Genomic DNA, 16118 nt, shown 5'->3' with positions numbered 1-16118 from the left:
AGGAAGTGGTTTTAAATCTTTTTTTTTTTTTTTTTTTTTTTGAGACAGAGTCTCACTTTGTTGCCTGGGCTAGAGTGCCGTAGCCTCAGCCTAGCTCACAGCAACCTCAAACTCCTGGGCTCAAGCAATCCTCCTGCCTCAGCCTTCTGAGTAGCTGGGACTACAGGCATGTGCCACCATGCCCGGCTAATTTTTCTATATATATTTTTAGCTGTCCGTATAATTTCTTTCTATGTTTAGTAGAGATGGGGTCTCGCTCTTGCTCAGGCTGGCCTCGAACTCCTGACCTCCAGTGATCCGCCCACCTCGGCCTCCCAGAGTGCTAGGATTACAGGCATGAGCCACCGCGCCCGGCCAGTTTTAAATCTTTTACTGTCTTACTAATCAAGAGGAGGGATAGTTAAGGCCAAGGGGTTGGCTTTTACTAAGAATTTGGGTGGTATTCCTAGAATTGGATTTGCTCCCATTTTCTTACTTTGTACGGTCTTGGAACTGTCATGGTGATTTCAAGGGTGGAGAAATTTTAAAACCACAATGCAAATGATACTATAATTATCCAAAGTTCATGTAAGGTGACAGAGATAACTGACAAGTCAGTCCAAGCTGGTTCTTGCCTGTGGTTATCAGCCCCTTTTGGTTAAGGGTTGTTTAAACACCTGCACCCGATCTTGAAGCCCCTGCATCTGGTCTCAGCCCTGTCTCTCAGTCTCCCACTCTAACACTTCTGGTTGTCCCACATTCTGATGGGCTATTGTTGAGTGCACTCCTCTGTGACTCCACCCAGGGGCTGTCATACCTTAGGAGAATCAGTGTGCCACCCCACAGAGTCTCCTGAAAGAGAAATCTAACCCAATGCTGTAACACAGACATTTCTAAGACTTCTTAGGGACTCTCTTCATAATATGTAACATTTTTTTTTTTGGTTTGGATGTAAATTTAGTTGTTATTTTAAAAAATTAAGTGTTTTGGGCAAAATTATTTACCTACATGATATTCACAGCCTCCAGGTTTGTCCTAAAAGTCATATATATCACACTGGTTTTTAGGATGTGATTACAGTAGTTGACTTACAGGTGGGACATGGCTTCACTCGTTAAGCAAGCATCATCCTCCAGAACTCAGGAGAAGGCAGTGGCCACGTTTCACATTCCTTTGCCTCCGAGGTGCTGAATTCCTTCGTGTTTAGTGGGTCACCTCTCCAGGGCCCTCACCCTAACAAAAAGTTTATGTTATTGATTCTTTCTCCCTAAGGGCAATCTAAGCTCGTGAATTTTGTTTTTTATTCGTAATCCTCTATGTACAACCATTTTTCATTGGTTGAAATGCTGACATGCTTTTGTGGGGCTGGCTCTTCTGTGAATTAAGAATGATTTGAGCAGATTCTTCCAAGTCATTCACACACTGCAATGTGCCAGGCACTGGGCTAGACACTGAAGATGCAAAGACAAAAGTCATGCTCCCTGCCACCAAGAAACTGGCTCCTATGAAGGGCAGACCCATAAAGAGAAAATTATATACAAAGTGGTAAATACCAGGATAGAAGTTTCCAGAAGGAATTATGAGAGAATAAAAGAGATATGTCAGAGGACTCAGTCAGAGGCTGCTTCACTGGAGAAGATGATGCAAGAATTGAGGGTGAAAGAATGAATAAAGTTAAACCAGATCCAGGGGACAGGAAGGAGGTTTCTATCAGAGTGAAAAGAAGGAACACGGCTTAGAGCTGCGGTCACCAACCCCCGGGATGTGGACCAGTACCAGTCTGCAGCCTGTTAGGGCCTGGGCCACAGAGCTCTGCCATCGCCCCTACGCCCCTGTCTGTGGAAAACTTGTCTTCCATGAAACTTAAGAAACGGGGGTGGGGAGGGTGCACAGAAGGTGTGCTGCAGGCGAGCAAGTGAAGCTTCATCTGTATTTACGGCCACTCCCCATCGCTCGTATCACCACCCGAGCTCCACCTCCACACACCCCACATACCCCAACCCCCATCCTGTGGAAAAATTGTCTTCAATGAAACCAGGCCTTGGTGCCAAAAAGGTTGGGGGCCACAGGATTAAAGGATGGAATTGCAAATAGTTGGATGATGCTAGGACATGAAGTGAGAGAACAGAAAGAGTGAAAGAGAGAGTTAGCTGGGAGCCAGGTCTTGGAGCAACTGGCTGATCAGGCTATGGAGCCAGAGGGGTTGTTGGTGATGAGGAACCTCTGGAAGGGTTAAACAAGAAGATGAGAGAGTCCTTGTTCTGGGTAGAGAGAAAAGATTCTTTCTATCTATATCCTAGGTGCCCCAGAGCCAAATCTAGACCTGCCAAGAGCTGGAATCAGCTGCACTTCCCATCTGCTGCTATTTTGGTGGCCCTGAACCACTGAACAGCCCACGGTTCTCTGCCCAGGAGTGTAGGCTGACAGGTGGATGCCCCAAGCCAGAGTAGCTGGGGCCATGTCCTCCCAAACCTCCGGGCTCTGCATTCAGAGCTGGCCCTCCGTGGGGCAGCTGGCACAGTAGGGTAGGTAGTAAGTCCTGGGGAGTTGCTCTATCCACAGGAATCCAGAAGGGAGCTCCACATTGCTGGGCGTTTCATCTTGTCAGGAATCAGGAGAGGTTTAATTGAAAACAGGAAGGATGCTCTCCCTCCAGCAGGTAAGGAAGTTCCACACTATGTGTCCTCAGCTGACCCCACACAGGAAGCTGGGACGTCAGAGTCTGTCCTAGACTTTCTCTCCAACACTATGAGGAGATCTTGTGCAGATTCTTAGTTACATCTTTTAGCTGCATTTAACACAGATTAATAAATAATAAATTTCCTTCCTTCTCCTCCCCACTGCTTTTACTGTCATCCAAAAATGGTTGACTTTCACCCTGCGGTCAAGGCCACTGGGCCCCCACATCCTGCAGCCCGGGAAGACTGAGATCAGACCTGCGAAGAGAGAAGAAGGCGTCACCCCTCTCCTGACAATGACACAAGAAAACCATTCATGGGTGTGGGCAGTAGAGAGCAGCATTTCAAGGTCACTTAGTGCTTGCTGCATTTCAGGTCTTATGCCATCTATTTTGTGACTTAACTGGTCCCACGATAGCCCTGTACCCCGTCACCATCCCCAGAGCAAAGTGAGGCACAGAGAGCTTAAGTGAAGTAAGTTGCCCAGCTTTACTCAAGTGGCAGGACTGGGACTTGAACCCAGGCAGCCTGGCTCCAGAATCCATGTCCTTCACTGCAAAACTCTACTGCCTTTCCAGTGAGTGTGTCAGACAGATGACACTGGTAGGAATTGGGTTATGTCTTTCCTGCCTTCCCTGGGGAGTCAGCATCTATCACTAGTCCTTCATTCACTTTGCCAAAATTTATACCAGCTCCTTGCAGGATTAGTGCAAAACCTAGGTCAGACCATCCATGTAAAGGGCTTAGCACAGGGTTTGGGGACAGAAAGTGCCTCATTAGTGTCCATTGTCATAATGTACTCAGCACCTACTACATGCCCATCATTGCCCAACATGTTGCCCTTAGAACAACACAGCACCAGCTTGCTGCTCTCTCTCTAGGTCTGCCTCACATTACTTTACTTTCTGGACTCATGCATCCCGGTTCAGTAGCTATTTGCCTTCCTGGCTTCATTTCTTCTGTTCTTCACTCACTCATTCACTTATTCAGAAGGATTCAGAACACTTCTATTGGGCCCACTCCCCATTCCTGGCAGTTTCCCAGGTGCTTGGGCTTTGTCGTGGAGATGTGGCCTCCATCCTCAGGTGGCAATCACAGGTGGGCAGGGTCTGGTGCCGCAATCACAGTGAAGTGGGCTGAAATAGAGGGACACACAAAGCCCGTGGTAGCCCAGGGAATGATCCTTGGGTCTCAGGAAGGGGGTCAGGATAGAAGCCACACTTCCCAGGCATAAATCCTAGGGGTGGCCCTGGGCCCCTGGTGCATCGCGGCTAAGCAGAATCTCACTCGCTGCCCCAAACCAGCACACCTGGGCTTCCATGGTGACACCCGGCCTGGTTAGTGGTCACTGAGAATGACAGACAAAGGTTCTTTCTTCAATTTAGAACTGGGATTTAAGATTCCTCTCATAGTCTTATCATCTAATATTTTTTAAAGACAGCTGAGCAGTCACCAAATGCATTCATTTATAAAATTGCCTGACGATCGGAACGAAGCGCCCCGTCCATCCGAGGAAGCTGGCCTTTGCCTCAAGCCTCCGAAGGTCACCTGAAGTATTGTTCAAATAAAGTTAATAAGGAGTTTCAATACCACTCCCAGTATCAGAAAAAGAGGTCAGACAGGTGTGTTGGCAAATATTAATCCAAGGCCTTCTATATCAGGAGAAGAATTTTAAAAATTGATGCGTCCTGCTTTGGAAAGAAGGGATAGAGATTTCAAATGCTCCAGACATTGAAATTTCAATATGCGGTGTCTGACATGTAACAAAATTAAGCAGTGCAGAAAGTAAGTAATTACAGTCATCTAGTTTTGTCAAAACAAGTTCATTTATTCCCATGAAATTCTGAATTGCTCTCACGGAGACCGGCAGTCGGGAATGGCCGAGGCAGCGCTCGTGGAGGCAGGAGCCGGGGAAGCGCCACGGTGGCCAGGTGGAAGCGCGAGTGCGGACGTGGAGCTAGCGAGTGTGGAAGATGTGATGGAGCTTATGAGTGCGGATGATGGAGCTGAACCCAGACACTGGCAGCTCTGGTGACCTGACGCTTTTGAAGGGACAAGAAGAACAGCTGTTGCCACCGGCTTTGAGTTGTCACATCGCCTGCCCTGCTGTTCCTCCTGTTGCCTCCCAGCATGACAAGGTTGGAGGTGCCCTGTGCTAAGAGGTGCAATGATCGCTGACTCTGTGGTCCCAGCGGAGCTGCAGCTGGAAGTCCCCCAGCCTGCAGGGACAGCGCTCTGGTGCAGTGTGGTCTCACTTCCTCTGGAGGTAGCCTTGGTGACCTCCAGGAGGCTGGGGCTTGCTCACTTGAGTGTCCCCTGCAGTAGTTATCCAGGCCGCGGCTGAGAGGAGCCTGCAGAATGGGGACGTCACTACCTCGAGGCTCTTGGGCACCCCGGACACTGGGAGGTGGGTTTCACTAAGAGTGTCCTCCATCTATGGGGGAGGACAATTGTTTCATGACGTGGGGTGATGACACCACCCAACAAACAGCACATTCTGGTGATGGCCCTGGAGCCCTAGAGTAGGGGAGTGAGCCAGGAGCACAGCCAGGAGCACGGAAGGCAGAGCGCAGCCTGGCAGGCGTCGGCCGTCCAAGTCAGTGAGACCTGGCAGTGCCGGTTCCCACCAGATTCTCTTTGCTCATTTATTTATTGAGCATTTCATGAGCGTTTCTTAGACACTTTCTTTGTGCCCAGTCTCTTCCCTCAAAAAGATCACTGCCTCATATGTAAGGAAAAAAAATACACTCTGGGAGAGAAATCTGTCGCAGGTACAGTGATAAACATAACACTAGCTGACATTTAGGGAGCACTTCCTATGTGGCAGGCCCTGCTGCTATGTGCTTTGCTTTGTAGGGAGTCTCTCTCTCTCTCTCTCTCTCTCTCTCTCTCTCTCTCTCTCTCTCTCTCAATATTCACAGCAACCTTAGGAAGTAGGGACTATTTCTTAGTCCTGTTCTGTAGGTGAGGAAACTGAGACACAGAGAAATAACTTCAAGTAGGGACTATTTCTTAGTCCTATCCTGCAGGTGAGGAAACTGAGACACAGAGAAGTAACTTCCCAAGGTCACAGAGCTGGTTAGTGGCAGAGTAGGGATTTGAACACAAGGCCTGACACCAGGTGCAAAGAAGAGAGAGGTCGTCGGAAGGTGGCGTGGGAGGCTGCAATGTCCTCGTAGAGGAGATGGCCCTTGGACTGATTCTGGAAGATGAGTAGGTGGTTGTCAGGCAGACAAGGCAGAGCCCAGTCTAGACAGAGGATCCACCCTGAGCAGGGTCAGAGAAGGACGGAGAAAGTGGTGGGTTTGGGGAACTCCAGGAAGTTTCACATAGCAGAAATGTTAAGTTTCAAGTTTGTTGTAGGTACTGACACAGGTAGGTGTTTGGGACCAAAACCATACAGCCTAGCTGAGTGGCATAATTCTAGAGAAGATTTTTCCCCAGCAATAGCACAGCATGGTGAGGGGAAACAGCCTCCCGCTGTGGCTTGGGCTTGGGGGATAGCAGGACTTAGACAGTATGGATCCGAGAACATACACTTGCCAGCTGTGTGAGCCTGGGCAAGTTACTTGACTTCTCTGGGCCTCAATTTTCTCATCTGTGAAATGAGCTATAACACCCCTCTCATTGGGTTCTAGTGAAATAAATGCATGTAGAATTTCTATTACTCATTTGCCAAAGCAAGATTTTGTAAAGGTCTCTGGCCCTCTCCTGGTTAGAGTCGAGTCATCAGCACACACCAGGGTCAATCCTTCTTCCTTAATTCTTGCGTTCCACTTCATCAAAGTGAAAACGCTTTCTAACTCAGAGTTTGAAATTGCCATCACTTCAAATTTCTTTAATAAAATTCTTGTATGTACATATTTATGCAATAACTATATGTTCTTTAAATAGCTTTAAAGAATAAGATTTAAAAATTTAAAAAGAAATAAATTATGTCTATTTTGTCTCCAATTCCATAAAAGTAAGAGCATGGGCAATGCAGAAATCATGTCCTTAAGCGTTTGAAGGAAACCCCCACAAACTTCCAGGATGGCATTGAGTGAAACGTGCCATTTTCATGTCCATTTTTCTCCCATCTCAGTAGAGGAGGCATTCCTTGTAGGGACAGCATTGGTTTGTATGGTTGTATACCTCCTTGAGGATGTGGGGTAGTCTGTTTCCTTTTTAAATTTTATGTCAACTAACTAACCAAGAGATATTTTGGTGGCATCTACTATGTATTAAGCACAAAAGGGATGGGGCAGGATGTTCACAGGAATGGCTAAGGCACATTCCCTTTTTTAAGGAGTTTAAGAGAAGGTTACAGGTTCTCACTGTCTAATTTTAGCTGGTAACTTCAGGTCAGCCCAGAATTGTTATCCTCTCCTGATTTCCCTAAAGATACTCGATCCTCTTAATCCCAGCAGATGACTTAAATGTGACTTGTTTCAATGCACTAATCAATTGCTCTGCTTCACCACGCCTTCTCACGTCTCAGGCCCTCGGAGATTCTGCCTCTGCTACTTCCTGGCCTCACCCCATACCCCATCCCCAGCTTGTTCTCCATTCTGGACCACAAAAACTTCGCCTTCAGTTGGTCCCCACCAGTCATGCTCTCCCGCCTCTGTGCCTCTGTACAGTGTGAGCCACTGCCTGGAACACTCTTCCTACCCTTCTCCTCCCATCCAATGTTCCAGCTAGATCCTTCTCATCCTTCAGGAGTCATTCATCTATCACCTCCTATGAGAATCTCCAACTCTCAGCTGGGGTAAAAGCCCCTCCCCAGTGTGCCAGGAGTTCTTGTGCACATGGTCACATGCTTAGCTCTTGGCAGGTCCCGTATGAGAATTGTCACTCTGCTCATGTGTCTTCTGCACTAGGCTCTGAGCAACATGAACACACATAAGCACCCAGTAGATGTCTCCTGAGTAAATGGTGTGTATATGTGCAGTTTGGTAAATGGAAGACAAGATTTTGAATGATATTTAAAAAAAAACACTCAAATTAAACTCAGATGAATTTGCTTGTCCTAGAATCTAGGAGAAAAAAAGTATAATTTAGTTGCAGAGTCACTGCCTAGAACTTCACCATGAAATCTGAGGAGCAAAAGAGTTGAATGCACTGAGAAAATAAAATGAAACTTGGCGAGAGGCACACAGATCTCTCTACTGCGCAAATTCCCACTTAAACACTCAGAGTTCCCATTGTCAAATTTTTATTCTAATATCACTTCTTCTACTTGCTCTGAATCCAAATGCCATTGTTTCCTTTTCATTATTTTGGAAATGCATTCTGTCACGTATTGAGGACTAATTTTTTTTTTTAATGAGTGATTATTTTTGTCTATTTCCTTTGGCCAGATTTTCTTGATGCCTCAGGATACATATACTTCTTTTATTTTCTTAAGCATTATGTTTTATACAACTTTAAAACATCTTATTGCCTTGTGTGTTAATCAAAAGTTATTTTCTTTGTAAGTTCTCTTACTCTTTATCCATTCTGCATAAATGCAATTAGGTTACATACGATTTCCTAATGTTATTTGGTAAACACTTGCATATTTATACAGTCGTCATTAGCCATTTATAATAGCTACAAATATCCCAGTGTGGTGCTATGACATGTTTTTGGTTTATTTTTTTGTTTTTTGGGTTTTTTTTTGAGACAGAGTCTCACTTTGTTGCCTGGGCTAGAGTGCTGTGGCATCAGGCTAGCTCACAGCAACCTCAAACTCCTGGGTTCAAGCAATCCTCTGCCTCAGCCTCCCAAGTAGCTGAGACTACAGGCATGCGCCACCATGCCCGGCTAATTTTTTCTGTATATTATTGTCCAGATAAATTCTTTCTATTTTTTTAGTAGAGACAGGGTCTTGCTCTTGCTCAGGCTGGTCTCCAACTCCTGAGCTCAAACGATCCGCCCGCCTCGGCCTCCCAGAGTGCCAGGATTATAGGTGTGAGCCACCGCGCCCGGCCTATGACATGTTTATTTAATCATTTCTCTAATGTTAAGAAAGGAAGTTGTGTTTCAGTTGCTGCTGTCATAAATACCATTCCTCTAAACACCTTTGCCATGTCCTGCTCTTAACAATGTTTCCTGTAAATAGAAAGCTGGACTGTAGAGACCATGTGGGATAAAAAATAAATGTGCTTTGGATTCTGAGAAATGTAGGTTGAAATCCTAACTCTTTCCCACATGACATATATGGCACTGAGCAAGTTTCTTAAGTTCCCTGAACCCTACTTTCCTCATCTGAAACTTGGGAAGAATAATACATCTCATAAGGTTGTCATGAGGATTAGACGAAATACAGTTTGCAAGAGGCTGGCACACAGAAGGAGCAAAATTAATACCAGTTGCCTCCTGTACCATCTGAGGACAGCAGATCAGGGCTCAATTTTAACTGCTGCCCCTTATTTTTATGTGATATTGATCAAGTGCCTTAATTTCCAGGAGTCCCAGTTTTCTCATGTCCGTTCTGAATCATAATAACTACATCACAGGTGAGGGTCAAAATGATAATGAGTACTTTTTAAGCCCTAAATTACTACTCTAGGAAGCCAAGTCCATACATTGGTTGTGGTCTGGAATTCTCTGCTGAGATTCTGAAGCCATTTGAAAGCTCAAAAAGAAGAGGAGAGGTGATTGATTGATGATGTCTGCAGAGGAGTGTAGCCAGGGGCAGCAGGGACAAAGGCCACGTATTTGGCACTCCTCCCCAATATGGGTGTTATCACAGATGTACAATCGTTATCATGAAGTATTTTCAATATTATTTATATAGGCTTTTTGTTGTTATTATTGTTGAATAAGCCTAACGCTTTAACTAAGCAGTATCATCAACTGGATGTGAAGGCATTTAAGTTTCACAGTGATGTTTTTTGATCCCATACCCTTTAATTTCCCAAGCGAATGAAGATTTTTGTTGCTGTTATTGTTATACTTTAAAGATCATTGGTCCCTGCATGTAGCCTCCACCGACAGCAGCAGCAGCATAGCCCAATGCCTGGAAGAATTGGGCAATTAGTTTTGGAAAATGACCTCGATCAGAATGACACGGAGTGGCCCCCAGGAGCACGAGTGTGGCTCAGGTCAGCATTTGGAAGCCTGCCGAGGTTTTTGTTTCTTATTTTTGTAAGGCTTTGACTCCCAGCCAAGATGTTTTCCTTGGTTCTATGACAGGAGAAGGGATTACAATCCAACCCCCTTTTTCACCTAAATGCCAAGCCAAGCCTGGGGATGGAACAGGAATCCCTGCTCGGAGACTGAGATGAACTGCAGTTACCGATGGTCAGAACGGGCTGGGATCCAGGTAGACCACTCACCATTCATGTACTCAGGCAGAGCAGCAGCAGCCCTCATTAAGCCCTGACGTTCTGGGGAGGCAGAAGCCACACCAGCAAATCTCTTGTGCCCCACACGGTGCCCAGCATATTGTAAACCCTCAAAGGATTGACAGCATAAAATGTGCAGTTCAGAGTGTGGTCCATGGGTCACTGAGGGCTTGCAGACAGTTTCTTGCCCATCTATGATGATGTGGTAAGTTCAGAAAGTAAGAATTTTAAAACCAGGATGGCAAATTGATATTATCAGGGCACCTAGGTGCATGACCAGTGGCCTCATCCCACCGATCGGGATCTAGAGCAGTTCAGGGGTTATCAAACTCCCATGGCAAGTGGCCACTAGCAAGGGCTAGAGGAGCACGTGTCACAGACAGTGTGGCAAGCAGTGGTGTAGAAAACTGTGACGTGACTCTGACTCAGAGACCAGCTCTGGTTTCTCCAAGGACCCTCCAGAATAATAGTTATCACAACACCATTAGTTATTGAGGAACTTCTGTCTGTTGCTAATAAAATGATGAGATAGCTATTAGTATCCCCATTTCACAGATACAAACCCACCAAGACCAAAGGTCACAAGGCTGCCCGGGCAGCAGCGCTTTCCTGGCTCAGGTCTGGCTTGTTCTCAAAACCCACTGCACCAGCCCACCGTGGGCGTGAGAACTGGGTCCTTGGCATGGGCTCCTGTGGGAGAGACAGTGCGTTAGAGAAAGTGGGGGGTTTGGCCTCTGAAACAAAGCTGTCAGCTCTCATTCTGACTGCTCCCCTCTTTCTCTTCCCCGCCCTCCTCGGAGAAAGGCCCCATCTGAGATGAGGCAGAGAAAGCCTTTTGGAGCCATGGGAATGCTCCACACAGAGAATGATTAAAACTTGGAACACCCGAAGGGTACTTTTAATTGCATTTGGAGATAGAAAAGTAGTACATATGACTCCATGATAAGGGAATTAAAGCAGTTAACTCTTAAAGAAGTGAACTAACCATAACATACAGACATTCCAGTGTCTAGAAAACTGTGATTTCTACAGTCAGGTCAGAGGAAATGGCTACCAGAACATTTACATATATATACATATATGTACATGTATATATAATCCAAAAACCAAACAAACAAAAACAGTATTTTAGCAGAGCAATCCTAACTGAAAACAATTTCAGAGCCACAGATGCTGCCGAAATTCTTGGCCTTAAATGCACAAATAGGGCCTGGATTAAAGAAAGTAATTTCCCAGTCTCGGGAACTGGAGAAAGAGAAAGAAATTGTTGTTTAACAAGACATGGAAAATCAAGGGAGACGGTGAGGTGGGAAATTGCCAGCCAGTCTGCGGGAAAGCTGAAAGCTTGCAAAGTCAAGTGCAAGATGGAGCCCAGAGTCCACGCTCCGGGAAGTAGCCTTCCCAGTTGTCTACAGTGGGTAGAAAAGTGTGTCGGGGAAATGGGGAGGAGGGGCAAGGGGAAAGCTGTTTGAATTTGTTTTTAATTTAAGAGCATTTCAGGCAGGGAAGTTGCCTGAAGTTTGAGGAGGGGACTAGTAAGTTTCACTGCTTGGTTATGAGGCTCAAGCTCTTTCTCTGTGGCTGGTCTCTGGTGGATCTTACGCTTTGTACGGGCACCATCTTACTGGCCACAGAAAACTCAAATTCTTTAAAGACAGCAACTGTTACTGGCTTCTATGGTCTCATCATCTGTCCGTAGCAGCGTCTGAGGAGTAGATAGTACTACACAGATCCATGAAAGAGAAGAAGGACTGTGGGCTTAACATCTCTGGTCTTGCTCTATATAATGAGTTTGGGAATGGCTATATATGCTTACCATAATTAAGAGAAAACAAGTAAAATTTAAACTGTCCACCACCTACCAAAGGAGAGGAGGGCAGTGAACTAGTATCACGAAGTCCTGTTATGGGCAAGACACACACTCAGTTTTATTTAGTACTCAGAAGTTTGAGAGTCAGGTGATAATGGCCTGGTTTTATAGAAGAAGAAACTAAGGTTCGGAAAGGTTCTGGCACCCACCTAACATAATTCAGAGGGCAAAACTCCAGACTGGGATCGGATCCCATGTTGACCTGATGCCCTCAGCACTCTGTCGTGTACAGAAATGTCACCTCCTGGCAAGAGCTGCCTTGAAGACCTGGATGAGGCTACTCATTTCCACTGAGGTGACCTGGCTATTTTGCCAAATTGCCAACAGATGCAATGGATCGAGAACACTGAAAACCACCCGCAGCTTAAGATTAATGGGGGTCAACCCCCTACTGGACTCATCTCGTGATGCCTCATATCCCTGTTTATCTCAGACTTCAAAATCCAGGCTTTGAAGCCATCCTTTATCACACAGACCCTTATCCCTATGCTAGTGCCAGCACATATATTTTAAAAGAATAGATCAAGTCATGTCACTCTTCTGAGCTGGACATTAAAAGTGTTCGCTTAAAACCACTTGGTGATAGCACACTGCCCTCCAAAGAAAATCCAAAATTCTTAGCTCGGCCTGCAAAACCTTGTGGGATCTGGCCTCTCCTGGCTTCATCTCATCGAAGGCTCTAGTCTCCGCCAGCCTGATTTTTGCTTTTCCAACATATCAAGTTCCTTCCCATGGCAAGGCCTTTGTACTTGCTGCATCAGGACACTTAACTAGCTGTAGAACCTTGGATGATTGCCTACCTTTTCTGTGCCTCAATTTCCTCATCAATAACATGGGGATAATAATAGTCCCTTGTTGTTGAGAGAGTTAAATAAGTGTGCAATAGTAAGTGTGCAATAAATATTTGCTGTTTTATATTTGTCATCATCATCATTCTGCTGCCTCGAATACTCCAGCCAAATTTGTGCAGGGCTGGCTCCATATTATTCAGGTCTCAGAACAAATGTCACTTCCTCCAAGAAGTCTTTCCTGATTAGCTTATCTTAAGTGACCTCTGCACCCCAGTTCACTTCTATCATAGCTCCTCACCTGTTTTATTTTTCTCTTAGCACTTTTTATCAGCTGAACTATCTTGCATAATCATCAATTTACCTTTGTGCTGTCTCTCTGTCTGGCATGCCTGCCACGGGAATGTAAACTGTTTGAAAACAAGAAGCATGTCTCTTCTTCCCTGATGCCTAAAACAGGGCCTGATCCTCAGTGAATAGAGGAGTTAGTCATTTCAACTCTACTAAACTTGAGATGGGCTCCTTGAAAAGTCCGAAGTGTTAAAGAGCAAATCATTCATAAAACCTGAAATCCACGTGTTGCCTTCAACTACTTGAGCACACTTCTGTGAAGGCTATTAACTATCCTTGACATCATAGACTGAACGCCTGTAGCATCATCTCAGGACTTGATGTTCTTATTTGCAATTCATGAAGAGCCCTGTTGGGAGGGCAGGTGTGGGGTCTTATTAGCTTTATTTGATAAATGTTCCTTATCTGTAAAATAAGAGAGATGAGCATGGATTTTAAGCCCTTTTCCAACCTAAGCATTCTAAAAAGAAAACATACAAATTAGAAAGAAACATTAACAAGTACCACATATGAAGTATTAATAAATACCATGCTAGAAATGAGGAAACTGGCTGGGTGAGGTGGCTCACACCTGTAATTCCAGCACTTTGCGAGGCTGAGGTGAGATGATTGCTTGAGGCCAAGAGTTTGAGATCAGCCTGGAGAACATAGTAAGACCCTGTCTCTACAAAGAATAAAAAAAACTAGCTGGGTGTGGTGGTGTGAGTTTGTAGTTCTACTTGGGAGGCTGAGGCAGGAGGATAGCTTGAGTCCAGGAGTTTGAGGCCACAGTGAGCTATGATCAGGCCACTGCACTACAGCCTGGATGACAGAGAGAGACCCTGTCTCTAAAAATATTTTTTAAAAATAAAAATAAATCTAAAGAAGAAAATGAGGAAACTGAAATCAAGAGGTTGAATGGGTGGATGGAAGCTGACGCAAGTCTACCTGCCTATTAGTATAGGATGATTTTGGTGTTTTTGTCTTGGCATTCCATTTGCAGAGCTAATTCACATCCATTCAGGCAGTAAACATTTACTAAGCTTCTACTGTATGCCTGGGTCTACTCTGGTCTCCTGCTAGCAGATTTTCGATTTGATACTACATCTGCCTGTGTTGGTGAGAATCTCATACATATTACCTCTGTTCTCAAATTTTTTTCTTGGCCAATCGTAGCATAAAGCTGAAGTCTTCCTGAGAAGGCAGATAATTCCTCCCTCTTTTAGCCTTGAGAGAGCGATCCCTTTTCACTTCAATAGTGCCATACATCACCATGGAAACTTTTGGCATAAGGGCAGAAGTCAACTCCAGCAACCTGACAACGTGGATTTTACAGAAAAAGTATCTGTAGCCTTATGAACTGATCAAAGAAGATGCTTTTCTTCCTTCTCCCAACTTTCCCCTTGGATTCTGCCTGTGCTTTACCTATGGAAGAAATGAGTGGCCATCTACCAAATTCTTGCACAGTTTTACCATGAGTAGAAACCTTAAATAGAAAAACAAAGTCTTCCTGTTGCTAATTAAAAGAATTTTAAAAAATACACAAAAACGTAGCAGTCCAGTTACACGTAATTTCTTAAGCTTTGGAACTTTGGGTGTCTCACTAACAGACGGGAGGTGAGAAGGACAAGCTTCAGCTGTGAAATACAGTCTCACTGTTGAACAGTGGCCAGGCCGTGACAGTGGGTTTTGTCCTCTGCCAATTTACTTCGACATTAATTGTACAGATGACCCTTGAACAACCTGAGTTTGAACTGCAAGGATCCACTTGCAAGAGAATTTTTTTCAACCAAGTGCAAATGGAAAATACAATAGTCATGGGATCCGAAACCCACGTAGACAGAGGGCTGACTTTTTGTGTCCGCAGATTCTGTAGGGCCCACTGTAGGACTTGAGCATGCACAGATTTGCACCTACTCAGGGGTCCTGGAACCAACCCCCTGAGTACACCAAGGAGTGACTATATTGCATTGGCCAGAAATAGTTCATCTTCTGTAAAATGGGGTTGGGGCGGGGGGTGTAGTTGGATAATACCTACCTGCAAAGGTTAAATAATAAATGAGGCCACTTTCATTGACACACTTTGTAAGCTGTAAGATTCTCTTACAAAAACAGGCCCTTCTCACTTACTGTCCAAACCCTCAATGTCCAAAGTCTTGCTATCCTAACTCAGGCATCAATGAGTTTTGAATAAAATTTCAAACAAATCCTTCATCATCCCATTTAAGCTACTCACTATCCAAAATTCAGGAATCACGTTGATTCATAGAGCTCAATATCCCCATTCTTCCAACTCATTCTCTGAATTCTCACTCTCTCGGTCTAGAAACCACACAGGTTTGGATGGGGAGGAATAGTTGAACTAACAGCCACCATTACTGTCACCATCCCCTTACAGTCTAATTCACACAGAGGAAAATAACATTGGACTGAGTTGTATGAAATTGCTATTTTTGCAGGTCAAAAAATATTAAATATTGGCTATTTCATGTGGTTCCCCCTAATATTTAAGGAACAGGGATCCCATATCCAAGATAGACAATCACTTGGTTCTGTGATTTTTCATTTCCCACCGTCAACTTCCAGTTCCTATTCGGCAGTGTAATAGAACAGCCATTTACTGCCCGATGACTGTGCCAGATACTCTCAGTCATTTAACTGTCCCTCATCATCTCATTTAAGAAAACCAACTTATTCATATTTTGAATAATTTATTTATATAGCGCAAAGTTCAAAGAGTATAAAAACTTTTGAAATGTAAACTTTTCACACTTACCCCTACCCTAAACTACTCAACTTACCTCTCCCCTCCCTTCCCTAGAGAGAGACAGCCAACATTTCCAGTTTCTTGCATTTTCTTCCAGGGATGGTCTATGCGTATACAAGTATACAATGCTTTAAAGGCACACATACACACACACACCCGCAGACACATACACACAAATGGTAACATATTATGCCTACAGTGCTAAGTGTTGAGTAGTGACATTCTTTATAAAAGCAACAGAAGTATATCCCATAGAGGAATATCACTCTAGAGATATACCATAATTTATTTTACCTGTATTTTACTGATGAACATTTAGGTTGTTTCTAATCTCTTTTTCATATTTTATTTTGCATAGGAACAACTAAAAAACTAAGTCTGTAAAAGAAATTT

The 16118-nt window shown here is 44.6% G+C and overlaps 1 protein-coding gene across 9 annotated transcripts in view; it reads left to right on the top strand.

Annotated features, from left to right (window-relative positions):
• The window catches only part of LDB2 (LIM domain binding 2), a 365026-nt gene that overhangs the window by 295292 nt on the left and 53616 nt on the right, over positions 1-16118 (top strand). The window lies entirely within an intron of this gene.

The sequence above is a fragment of the Lemur catta genome, chromosome 4 (assembly GCF_020740605.2).
Source record: "Lemur catta isolate mLemCat1 chromosome 4, mLemCat1.pri, whole genome shotgun sequence".
Classification (NCBI taxonomy): Eukaryota; Metazoa; Chordata; class Mammalia; order Primates; family Lemuridae; genus Lemur; species Lemur catta.
This window is presented reverse-complemented; position numbering and strand designations above follow the sequence as displayed.